Below are 11,478 nucleotides of genomic sequence, written 5' to 3'. Positions count from 1 at the left end.
GACAAATGCAATCTAAGATAGTATAAATTCTAAATGCCTGTGCAATTTTCTGTAGTTTCTAGCATTCTACCTCAAAAGTTATCAGATTTAAAACTTAAGTCATTTCCTTTAGATGGTGTAATTTTAGCAAAAAGCATTCTCCAAATTATGGGACAATTAAGGTAACACTAAAATCATATACTCAAAATTCAAGTGTTATGCCATTTTGTTATTCTGGGTTATTTGGTGTGTGGGTAGGATGTATGCATGCAGAGATTAACTTTGTTTTTGAAGAAAATCTGAAAAATTTCCGGTCTAATCGTATCTCAGTTTCTTTAGTACATGTTCAGGAATCTCCCTCATTGGAATTGGATATTATTGGCCACCAAGATGGTCAACTTAAAAATAGGTCTCCGGGACGCCTGGGTGGCTCAGTTGGTTAAGCGGCTGCCTTCGGCTCAGGTCATGATCCCAGTGTCCTGGGATCGAGTCCCACATCGGGCTCCTTGCTCGGCAGGGAGCCTGCTTCTCCCTCTGCCTCTGCCTGCCTCTCTGTCTGCCTGTGCTCACTTGCTCTCTCTCCCTCTGTCCCTGACAAATAAATAAATAAAATCTTAAAAAAAAAAAAAATAGGTCTCCATCCCTCATTTTCCCAACTGCCGTCTTAAAAATGTGCCACCTTACACAGTTTGGGGCCTACTACTTACAGCTGATTGGAGGTCCATTCTCAGCTGGGACTAAAAACAGCATGTGTTCACCTTTGAGCTCCTGAGGTCAGCAAGTAGGAGTCATGGGCCCCTGACTGCTCTTCTCACTCTCCAACATTACTTTCACAATTACTTTATCACGGAAGCTATTTCCCTTGAAAAGATCAAGATTTATATGCTTACATGTTCAAATGCTATGTATGTATCATCCTGTCAGACTTAAAGTAGAATCATTAATTCAGAAAAACACAAAACCAAGAAACCTGAACAGACATTCTCTTATTTTGAAAAAAAGAGGCCCAAATTCTCTGGTTTTAAAATTCAAACTGGACTCTAATTTAAAAGGAGAAAAAAACAAAAACAAAAACAGAGCCGTGATAGCATACATTTTCACAGAAATACTCAAATTCTTAGATAATGCCATACGTCTTTATGTCAAATTTTGTTAAACTTTACAATATTAGTACAGAACAAAAATGGAAGGAAAAGACAAACGTAAGCCTTCTATTATTATTTAAGAACTGGCATGACTTCAATCAAAATCAGATTAGAAAACTCAATGAAATATCAGGAATTGGTTTCTTTTAGGGAATCTTTAAAAAATCTACCATTTAGAATAACAGTGCACACTGTTATTTGTGCACACCAACTGTAACATTTTTTCTAAATGAGTTAATTACTCTCTTATAGCTATGTGAAGTTTTTCAGAGTAATTTTACTGGGAGGAAATTGCATATAACTTGGTACTTTCCCATATGACAGTGACATGGGACAAATGACAAGTGGGAACTAGACATTAGAAGTACGGAGTGAAGTATAATGGGTCAAAAACAGTTTTAAAAAAAAAAGGGTAAAGAATCTGAAACCGTAAGAGAATCAAACTGTGTGTGTTACATGTATATATGTATGTACATAATAATTTTGTATCTTCAAAAATAAAACTGGAATGTTATTTCACTTAAAATGTACAACATTCAAAATGCTCTGTAATGGTAAAAATAAAAAGTACACTGATGTAAATTTTCATAATTTTCCAATAAATGACATTCCTGGATCAAAAAACTACCATTACAACCCCTTTAACCAAATGTTTATTTTTTGTTTCCAGGATTACAATTTGCTGTGATTCATAAACCTCAATCTGAGTAGGTTTTTAGACACTGACCTCATACAGTTAGGTCCTTAGGTCAAACACTCACTTATCCAGCAAAAGAAATCACCCAGCCGTCACTCTTGCCTGGACGATTCTCTCTGCTACCTGAACAACTTAAAGTGCATATGAGTTGGGGTTTTTTTGTTGTTGTTTGCTTTTTTTTTTTTTTTAAAGATTTTATTTGTTTATTTGACAGAGAAAGAGATCACAAGTAGGCAGAGAAGCGGGGGTGGGGGGGGGAGCAGCCCCCCTGCTGAGCAGAGAGCCCGATGTGGGCCTTGATCCCAGGACCCTCGATCATGACCTGAGCTGAAGGCAGCGGCTTAACCCACTGAGCCACCCAGGCGCCCCAAGTAATTCTGATGAACGGAGACACAGCTACGGTTTCGCACTAAATTTCCCATTACGGAATTGTAGGCTTTTTCACCATGATACCTGATGATCACTAGAAAGCTGCTTAATTACATAATGTTTTAGCCATATATTATGTTAAACGCCCATTTATAACTGCAAAAAACTCATATTACAGACACACTATTGACTATGACATTATACAAAATCATGGCCACAAGTTTCTGCATAAGAAGAGATTTACTTCTCTTTCTCTTAAAGCAAGAAATACCCTACGGTTCAGATTTACATGAGTAGTGCCTTTTTAAATAAATTAAAAATAAAATGCTGTCCTGTCTGCAAAATTATAAATACTTCTAGTCCATTTTACAGAATGTTAAAATGCTTATAAATGCATTACCTCCTAGTAAATACACATTATGGCACCGAAGCCAGTGAAAAAAATGAAAACAAACAAAAACAGCCATCAAACTGGCCTATGGAAACATCTAGGGTTATTTTGGATCTCCTACACTGGAAAAATTAAACTAAAGAAAGAAAAAAGGTTAAGGAGAGATAGAAATTTTACAAAATGGCAACTACTATAGCCTAAAAGAGTGGACTGACATGTCTTCCTTCAATTCAGTAACTAAGCCATTTCTGGAATGAACATTTGTGGATAACTCGGTTAGGAAAGTGTTCCTCTTAGTGCTCAGGGCAGAATTATGTAAAAATAATTCCCACATTCTATAAGAAAAAAAAACAGGGTGACTGTTTAAAAACCAAGATTTAGCCAGGATGTTCAAGACTGATGGGTTTTGATGGAGTGAAATCTTCAGTGGTCATAAAATTAAAAATTGTAATCCTATGGATGTCGCTTATTTTTACCAATGTGAAGAAAGGAAACATGATTACAAGGTACAATACACCCTGATGGGGTAAAATGAAAAATTATGAACAATTTAGATAACTAAAATGTTCTCTACTGAAACATAAAAACAAGATTTCCAAATTGATTCAACTTGTAATATGTCTCTCAGAAACATGAAGTAGTATTAGTTCTGTAGACTGCTGAACTGCCCTTCACATTAAGTATTTCCTCCATCTTAAAAAAACAGCTTCTGAGTAGCATGGACTCCTTTGATGTGGGAGAGCAGGCTTGCCAAACTTGTTTCCAAGGCTTCCTTCCAAGGTGATTCATTCCATCAAATCTATAATATCTCCAAATCCACATGTCGCACTTCAGGATTTCGTTTCTGGAAGGAAAAATCACCACCACATTATTCATAACAAAAGAGAATTTTACTTCCTTTTATTCCTTTAGATCCCGAAAGCCACTGAAACCATATGATATGGTCAAACAATTTCATGGTAGTATGTTAGCAAGATAAAAATCAATAGAGGAATATTACACACTACGAACAATATGGTAAACAGCCCTACCTCCCGGAGTTTGTTCATATGTTCATTAAATACAAGAATGGATTAAAAATCTCATATGTGCCAAACATTGCAAAACTTCCGCAATATACTCATTTGGGGTAAAAAGAAAAATCACTGGAAGACAATAATAATGATAAGAAGAAATAATCAGAAAGAAAAAAAATTCACTTATTCTATATATGTTAGCAATAAGCCATATAGTTTTGGGCCATGCACTGTGCTAGAAAGTGGAGCTATGATCATTAAATAAGCCTGTTCCTGACCTTGAGAGACTCAGTTTAGCCAGGGAGCCAAGTATATCAATAACCATCTACGAGTCAGCGCATTAGCATTAACAATAATGACAGTTAACACGAGGGGCAGTTACTTTTGTTTGGCCAAGTACTGTGCTAAGGAAGGGGCTTCACATGCATGTGTGTGTTCTCAAGCCCTCTACTAACTCAATCGTTTCCATTTCCATGTGGGAAAACAGAAGTCTGAAGAAATTAACTAGCCTGCCCAAACTTAAGGAGCTGGAAGTGAATGATGAAGCCAGGATAGATTCCAGACTCCAAGCTCCTAAGCATTACAATGTACTATAATGCTAACTCTGGGAACAAAAATGTCAGGTCTATTACTTTAACTCGTGAGGTCCAGCAAGACTTCACTAAGGATGTAATATCTAAACAAGGCTTGGAAGTAGTGAGTTTTCCAGAGAGATGATGAAGAGGACCAGACAGCAAAGTCAGGGAGCCCGAGAAGTATGCGCTGGCAGCATGGTACAGTTAGCCACAGAAGTTGCAGCGAGGGGCGCCTGGGTGGCTCAGTGGGTTAAAGCCTCTGCCTTTGGCTCAGGTCATGATCCCAGGGTCTTGGGATCGAGTCTGGCATTGGGCTCTCTGCTCAGCAGGGAGCCTGCCTCCCCTCCTCTCTCTGCCTGCCTCTCTACCTACTTGTGATCTCTGTCTGTCAAATAAATAAATAAAATCTTCAAAAAAAAAAAAAGTTGCAGAGAGGGTAGGATCAGTAAGGAGGCGGGAAAGGCAAGCAGAAACCAACTTGTGAAAAATCTTAAATGCTAGCTTAAGGACTTCAATTCACTAACAACAGAAAATATCTTTATCACGGGCCTACTCTGTGCCAGGCACTGAAGTATGTAACAATGAACAGGAAACAAATGGTACTTGTCTGGTGAGGAAATGCAGGTAGGTAAGCAGGCAATTTTAACAGACTGCTACTTGAAAAGCAAGGCAGAAAAAATAAAGAGCAAGGTAAAGGTCTTGGGATTTTACGAGTACAAAAGGGAAGGTCACCTAACTCAATCTGTGGGGTAATTAAAAATGTAGTAAGATGTAACAGAATGACATTGTGAAAAGGGAGAGCAGAGAGAACGTATAAAACTAATTATATAACTTACATTTATCAAAGAGGAAATAAATAATGTTTAAATCATGAGGAGTTTAAGACTTTCATATAGAAATATGGTACAAAATAAAAAAAATATTAGACATGGTTATCTCTGAGCCGAAGGATTGAGGATGGTGAGGCAGGTGACACTTACTTCTGTTTATAAGCTTTTCAGTTGTTTGACTTTATAAACTTTGCGTGTTATTTGATAAAAGTTATAAAAATAGGGGTGCCTGACTGGCTCAGTTGGGAGAGCGTGTGACTCTTGATCTGGGGGTCATGAATTCGAGCCCCACGTTAGATGGAGAGATTACTTAAATAAATAAATAAATATTAAATAAATGGATAGATAAATCAACATGGGAGGAAAAACTCTTCTAAGGGATTCTGACAATCAATCAGGATTAATAACTCCTAACTTAAAAAAAATAATATCCTAGGAACATTTGCATATTACCTATATTAAAGGAATTTGAGTATAAAGACAAAAATCTGACGTAATACTGGAATTGAGCTCCAGTTAGAGCATTCTACTGAGTGTGCACTGAGATTTTTCTTCTAACTAGTTTTGTTCAACTATCCTTGAAGGTTCTTTCCTCTTGGATCTTAATGCAAGAATGGCCAGGCCCACCCCAGACATAGGTGTACCCTTTTGTTCTCAATGCTCTCTTTACCTTAAACCACTTGCTCTATCTAGAATTCCCTAAACTCATTAAAGAACAAAAAAGATTTCCTCAAACAGAAATGAAACTCAATTTTATTTTCCCTTCCCAGTCCTCCCTAACCATCCCAGTCCATCCCCTTCCCAGTCCTCCCTAACCATCACTTGAAAAAGTTTAGCTATTAATGGAAATTTTGAAAATATTCTATCTAAAAAAACACTATGTAACAAATGTGTACCAATAAAAATTTAATCTCAAGACAAAGTAAAAAGCTGATGTAGTCTGTTTTAAAATCAAGTTTTTAGAGAGAAAACTATCAAATTCCTAAAATTTAATGTGCCAAATACAAAGAAGAAACATACAATATATTTGCTGAATGAATGAAAAAGAGAATGTCCTTAAATTTTAATATTTAGTGACTAAAAAGAGATCATGTGCATAGCAGAAACTGAATAAATTTTGTTAAATGGAAATGAAAATCAATAAGTGGTGTTCAACTTACAATTTTCATTCATTTTTTCAATACTTAAATTTTTAAAAAGATTTATTTATTTATTTGAGAGAGAGAGCATGAGCAGGAGGGGCAGAGGGAAAGGAGAGAGAATCTCTCCGTCTCACATCAAAGCCTGATGTGAGGCTCGATCCCACGTCCCCGAGATCATGATTTGAGCCACCAAAAGTCAGATGCCCAACGGACTGTATTACCCAGGCATCCCTTAACAAATATTTATCGATTTATTATGTCCTAGCCAGTATCCAACTTGAACATTTTACATACCACAAATTTATTTCAAAACTCGCTATGGAGAGATGAAAACCACAATGTGTAATTTATTTTGCAATGCTGCAGACTCAAGAAAATGCTATAGGAGCATGCAATTCAAGAAGCAAAAGATGGACTAAAGAGCAGAACATTTAACTGGAATACTACTTATTAGGAATTTGCAAATACTATGGCATCTTCCCACTAAATTAATTCCCAACAGAAGTGTTGCCTCCCAAACACAAAAAACTTCATGGAGGGATAGGAGAAGGGTCTAGCCACAGACTGACATAGAGGTAGAACAAAAAAAATTTAAATGAGCAGTTCAAAGAACTTCAAAATAAAAACAAAATATATTTCATATTTATAATATGGGACTTTATAAATTAGCTTCTATTATTTTTCATGTTTTTATATAGAACTACCCAAGCTATAGATTTTATGCCAAAAATACCATCCATTCTAATAATGAGATCGATGGCATTACTCAAAAGAGATGGCCATACTGCTAAATTTTATCACTGAGGGTGATCTTCCAAAATAATTGAATAATTATTAAATTTAAACCTAGAAGGCAACCAAGCTTAGATACTAAAAAGAAAGAAATATGCCAAAGTTTTAGTTTTCAAAAGAAAATCAGCTATTTTTCCTAACAAGAAACAAGAATTAAATTCATGCACTCTGTTGGTTTGGTGCCTCAACTATGAAGAACTTTCCTTTAAGATAAATTAGGGAGACCTGGGTGGCTTAGTTGGTTAAGCATGTGCCTTCAGCTCAGGTCATGATCCCAAGGTCCTGGGATCGAGCCCCACATCAGGCTCCCTGCTCAGTGGAGAGCCTGCTTTTCCCTCTATCCTTCTCCCCACTGCTCATGCTCTCTCTCTCTTGCCCTCTCTCTCACTCTCTGACAAATAAATAAATAATATCTTTTTATTTTTATTTATTTATTTTTTTGACAGAGATCACAAGTAGGCAGAGAGGCAGGCAGGCAGAGAGAAGGAAACAGGCTCCCCGCTGAGCAGAGAGCCCGATAAGAGGCTCGATCCCACATGACCTGAGCTGAAGGCAGAGGCTTTAACCCACTGAGCCAACCAGGTGCCCCAAATAATATCTTTTTAAAAAAAGATAAATTACGGGACGCCTGGGTGGCTCAGTTGGTTAAGCAGCTGCCTTCGGCTCAGGTCATGATCCCAGCGTCCTGGGATCGAGTCCCACATCAGGCTCCTTGCTTGGCGGGGAGCCTGCTTCTCCCTCTGCCTCTGCCTGCCATTCTGTCTGCCTGTGCTTGCTCTCTCTCCCTCTCTCTCTGACAAATAAATAAATTAAAAAAAAAATCTTTAATAAAAAAAAAAAGATAAATTATACCTTATTACCTTAGTCAGAGAGGTTTTCAATTTAAAGGTATAAGTTAACTTTGTTTCCTGGTTTGAGAGATTTAGATTTCAAAAACACGTACGGATTAGTTTAGTCTCTTAAAGATTTAATAGCTTCTAATTAAAGCACACAGTTAGCTAGACAAAAATAATAAATTTACCTGATTGTGATAAAAGTAAATACAAGAATGACCAATTTGTTAACTCAAACCTGGTTTCTGACTTATTGTTCCTATTAAAGAGTAAAGATAAAATAAAGATTTAGTTGAAAAGTCCATTATTTTATCCATGTCAGGGAAATAAACAGAATGGGAAAAGCAAAGATTATTTATTCTCATGTCACCCTGCACAAAAATAATCACCTGGTATTATATTTAGAAAAGTGATTTTTCAAAGTATGGCCCAAAGATCCTGAAACCTTTTCTTTCTTTTAAAGATATTTGTTTGTTTGTCTGTTTGTTTTATTGAGAGTGTGTGCGTGCACGAGCAGGGGGAAGGGCAGAGGGAGAGGGAGAAGGAATCTCAGGCAGACTCCACACTAAGTGCAGAGCCTGGATGCTGACTGGGACCCGGAGCTCAATCTCACCACCCTGAGCAGAAATCAAGAGTTGGTCGCTTAACCAGCTGAGCCACTGAGGAGCCCCTGAAACTTTGTCAAGGGGGATTCCAAGGAAAAAACTATTTTCATAATAACCACTGATGTTATTTGCCTTTACTATGCTGGTATTGGGCACCTGGGTGGCTCAGTTGGTTGAGCAACTGCCTTCGGCTCAGGTCATGATCCCGGACTTCCAGGATCGAGTCCCACATCGGGCTCACAGCTCCCTGGGGAGTCTGCTGCTCCCTCTGACCTTCTCCTCTCTCATGCTCTCTCTCACTCATTCTCCTTCAAATAAATAATAATAAACTATGCTGGTATTTCCTCTGATGACATATCAAAGCAATGGCAGATAAATCTGATGGCATCTTTGCACAATTTAAGGCAACTGGCACCAAACCAGACAGACAGTCACTGTGCTTCTTTATTGTCAGACACGTAATTTGAAAAAAAAAAAAAAAAAGCCAGTTTCACTTTAGAATGTCCTTCATGATCAGGGTGCCTGGGTGGCTCAGTTGGTTAAGCATCTGACTCTTGATTTTGGCTCAGGTCATGATCTAAGGGTCCTGGGACTGAGCTCCCAGTCGGACTCCGCACTCAGCACAGAGTCTGCTTGGGATTCCTTCTCCCTCTCTCCCTCTGCCCCTCCCCTCACTCACATTCTCTTTCTCTCTAAAATAAATAGTACCTAAAAGCCAAAATGTCCTTAATGAAAAAGTAAATAAAATGCCCTTCATGAAGTAGTAAAAACATTGGTTTATTAAACCTCAACCCTTGAGTATACTTTTAAAAATGGTCTGTGAAGCATCGCCTGGATGGCCCAGTTGGTTGAGCCACCAACGTGGTTTCAGCTTGGGTGGAGAGGCGCAAGTGGTGACTCTGGGGTTGGGAGATCTGCCTTTTGCGGGCCCTGCATTCAGCACAGTCTGCTTGAGATTCTTTCCCTCTCCCTCCCCTTCTGCTCCTCCCCACACTTGCACTCGCTCATGCACTCTTGTTCTCAAACAAATAAATGCAATCTTTAAAAAATAAATAAGATATTCCATGACAAAATGGAAAGTGTTTCCAAAGCCCCTCTGCTTCTGAAGTGTCACAAGGAAAAGCGCTTCTGTGATTGCTTGAATTATGGGTTGAGTGAGATGCTTTTTAATCTAAACACCGTTTAGGGGCTCCTGGGTGATTCAGTTGGTGGAGTATGTAACTCCTGATTTCAGGGTTTAAGAGTTCAAGCCCCACACCGAACATGGAGCCTACTGTAAAAAAAAAAAAAGGGTGAGCTTATCTAAAACCCAGTTTTACTTGAAAGAAAAACTAACATACTATGGTTATTCAAATTTGGGTATTTGGCAGAGATCTTCTTTAAAAGTGAACAAAATAAATCTGTTACTTCAAGGAAAACAATAATATTTGTTGCTAATGGTAAAATGCAAGGTTTCTAATGAAAATCAGAATATTGAAAAACTTCTCTATCTTACCACTACAACCCCGACAGCTTCCCAATACTTAGAAATGTATCACCATTTGAAAGATATGCATAAATTCAGTGAATCAGTATTTCTAACTGGCCAATTCATAACATTCCAGAATCATGCATGGGTTAAAAGATTCAAAGTACAGAGACAGACTAATGGATTTTAAAGTAATAGTGTATAGCAGATAATTAATCATACCTAGAGAGAATTCTGGCTTTGGCCCTTGGCTATGGGAAGTGATCTCTAGGCCCTTGGAATGTCCTGATTAATTCTGTCTTTATCTTTGGCCACACAGTATATGTTCTATATCCACAAGGGACTGGAGACAAAAAGTGTGGGCTTTTCCTTGGAGTGGCTAGAGATGAAAGGTTGACCAGCCAAGCAGTCAACAAAGGAGCCCCAATAAAATCTCTGGACACCAAGGCTCAGTTAAGCTTCCCTGGTTAACAATACTCTGTGCAAACTGTCACACATCATTGTCAGAAAATAACACTGTCCATGACACCATGGGGAGAAGACAACTGAAACTCTGTGTTTAGAACGCTGTCTTATGTATCTCTTCCCTTGGCTAGTTTTAATCTGTGTCCTTTCACTGTAATAAATCATAACCATGAGTCTAAAGGCATTCAGTGGGGGTGTCTGGGTGGTACAGTCAGTTAAGCACTCAATTCTTGTTTCAGTTCAGGTCATGACCTGAGGGTGTTGAGATCAAGCTTTGAGTTGGGCTCCCCACTCAGTGTAGAGTCTGCTTGGGATTCTCTTTCCCTCTCCTGGCCATGCTCTCTCTCCTTCTCTCAAATAAATAATCTTAAAAAAAAAATTTAAAAAAGCATTCAGTAAGTTTTGTGTCCTTTTCATGAATTATCAAACCTGAGGGTGATATGAGGAACCCCTTGAAATTTGCAACTGGTATCAGAAATTAGGGTAATCTTGTGGACTGTGCCCCCTAACTTCACAAATAGTACGTGAAAAGTTCTCTGATACAGTTTCAGATTCCACATTGCAACTAAGCTTCAAGAGGCCAAGAGTTGTCAGGTATTGGTATCATATCCAAAAAGAATATCACAATTATCTGAAAACACATTAAGAATACTTTTAAAGATTCTTCCCTTTTCCCTTTTCTTCTTATTCTTCAACCATAACAATGTACATCAACAGAATGAATACAGAAGCAGATACAGGGAATCTAGCTGTCTTAGATTTTTTTTTTTTTAAATGTTTAACAATACCACTCTTCTCACTATTTTTTTCATTTTGGAAAATATAGTTACTTTTCATTAAAATGTTATTTATATTAGCATGTAATAGTTTATTATAGTTTTTTTTAAGATTTATTTATTTGACAGAGATCACAAGTAGGCAGAGAGAGAGGAGGAAACAGGCTCCCTGCTGAGCAGAGAGCCGGATGTGGGGCTGGATCCCAGGACCCTGGGATTATGACCTGAGCTAAAGGCAGAGGCTTTAACCCAGTAAGCCGCCCAGGCGCCCCAGTTTATTATGGTTTTTTAAATGAATATTTTTAGAGCTCTCAATTTTAATTTATGATTTAATAAATATCAATAAATATTAATTCAAATCAATAAAAGCTCTTTGGGTCCTGAATAATTTTTAA

The 11,478-nt window shown here is 37.8% G+C and overlaps 1 protein-coding gene across 1 annotated transcript in view; it reads right to left on the bottom strand.

The window, feature by feature from the left end:
- Nucleotides 1-1,093: 1,093 nt before the first annotated feature.
- The window catches only part of SLC30A9 (solute carrier family 30 member 9), an 85,942-nt gene continuing 75,557 nt past the window's right edge, over nucleotides 1,094-11,478 (bottom strand). The window contains exon 18 of the mRNA XM_047719189.1: nucleotides 1,094-3,425. The gene's annotated coding sequence lies outside the window, so the exon portion shown is untranslated. The remainder of the gene's footprint in view (nucleotides 3,426-11,478) is intronic.

This window comes from Lutra lutra, chromosome 2 (genome assembly GCF_902655055.1).
Source record: "Lutra lutra chromosome 2, mLutLut1.2, whole genome shotgun sequence".
In the NCBI taxonomy this organism is placed as follows: Eukaryota; Metazoa; Chordata; class Mammalia; order Carnivora; family Mustelidae; genus Lutra; species Lutra lutra.
The sequence above is the reverse complement of the archived record's forward strand: the minus strand, read 5'-3'. Positions and strand labels throughout refer to the sequence as shown.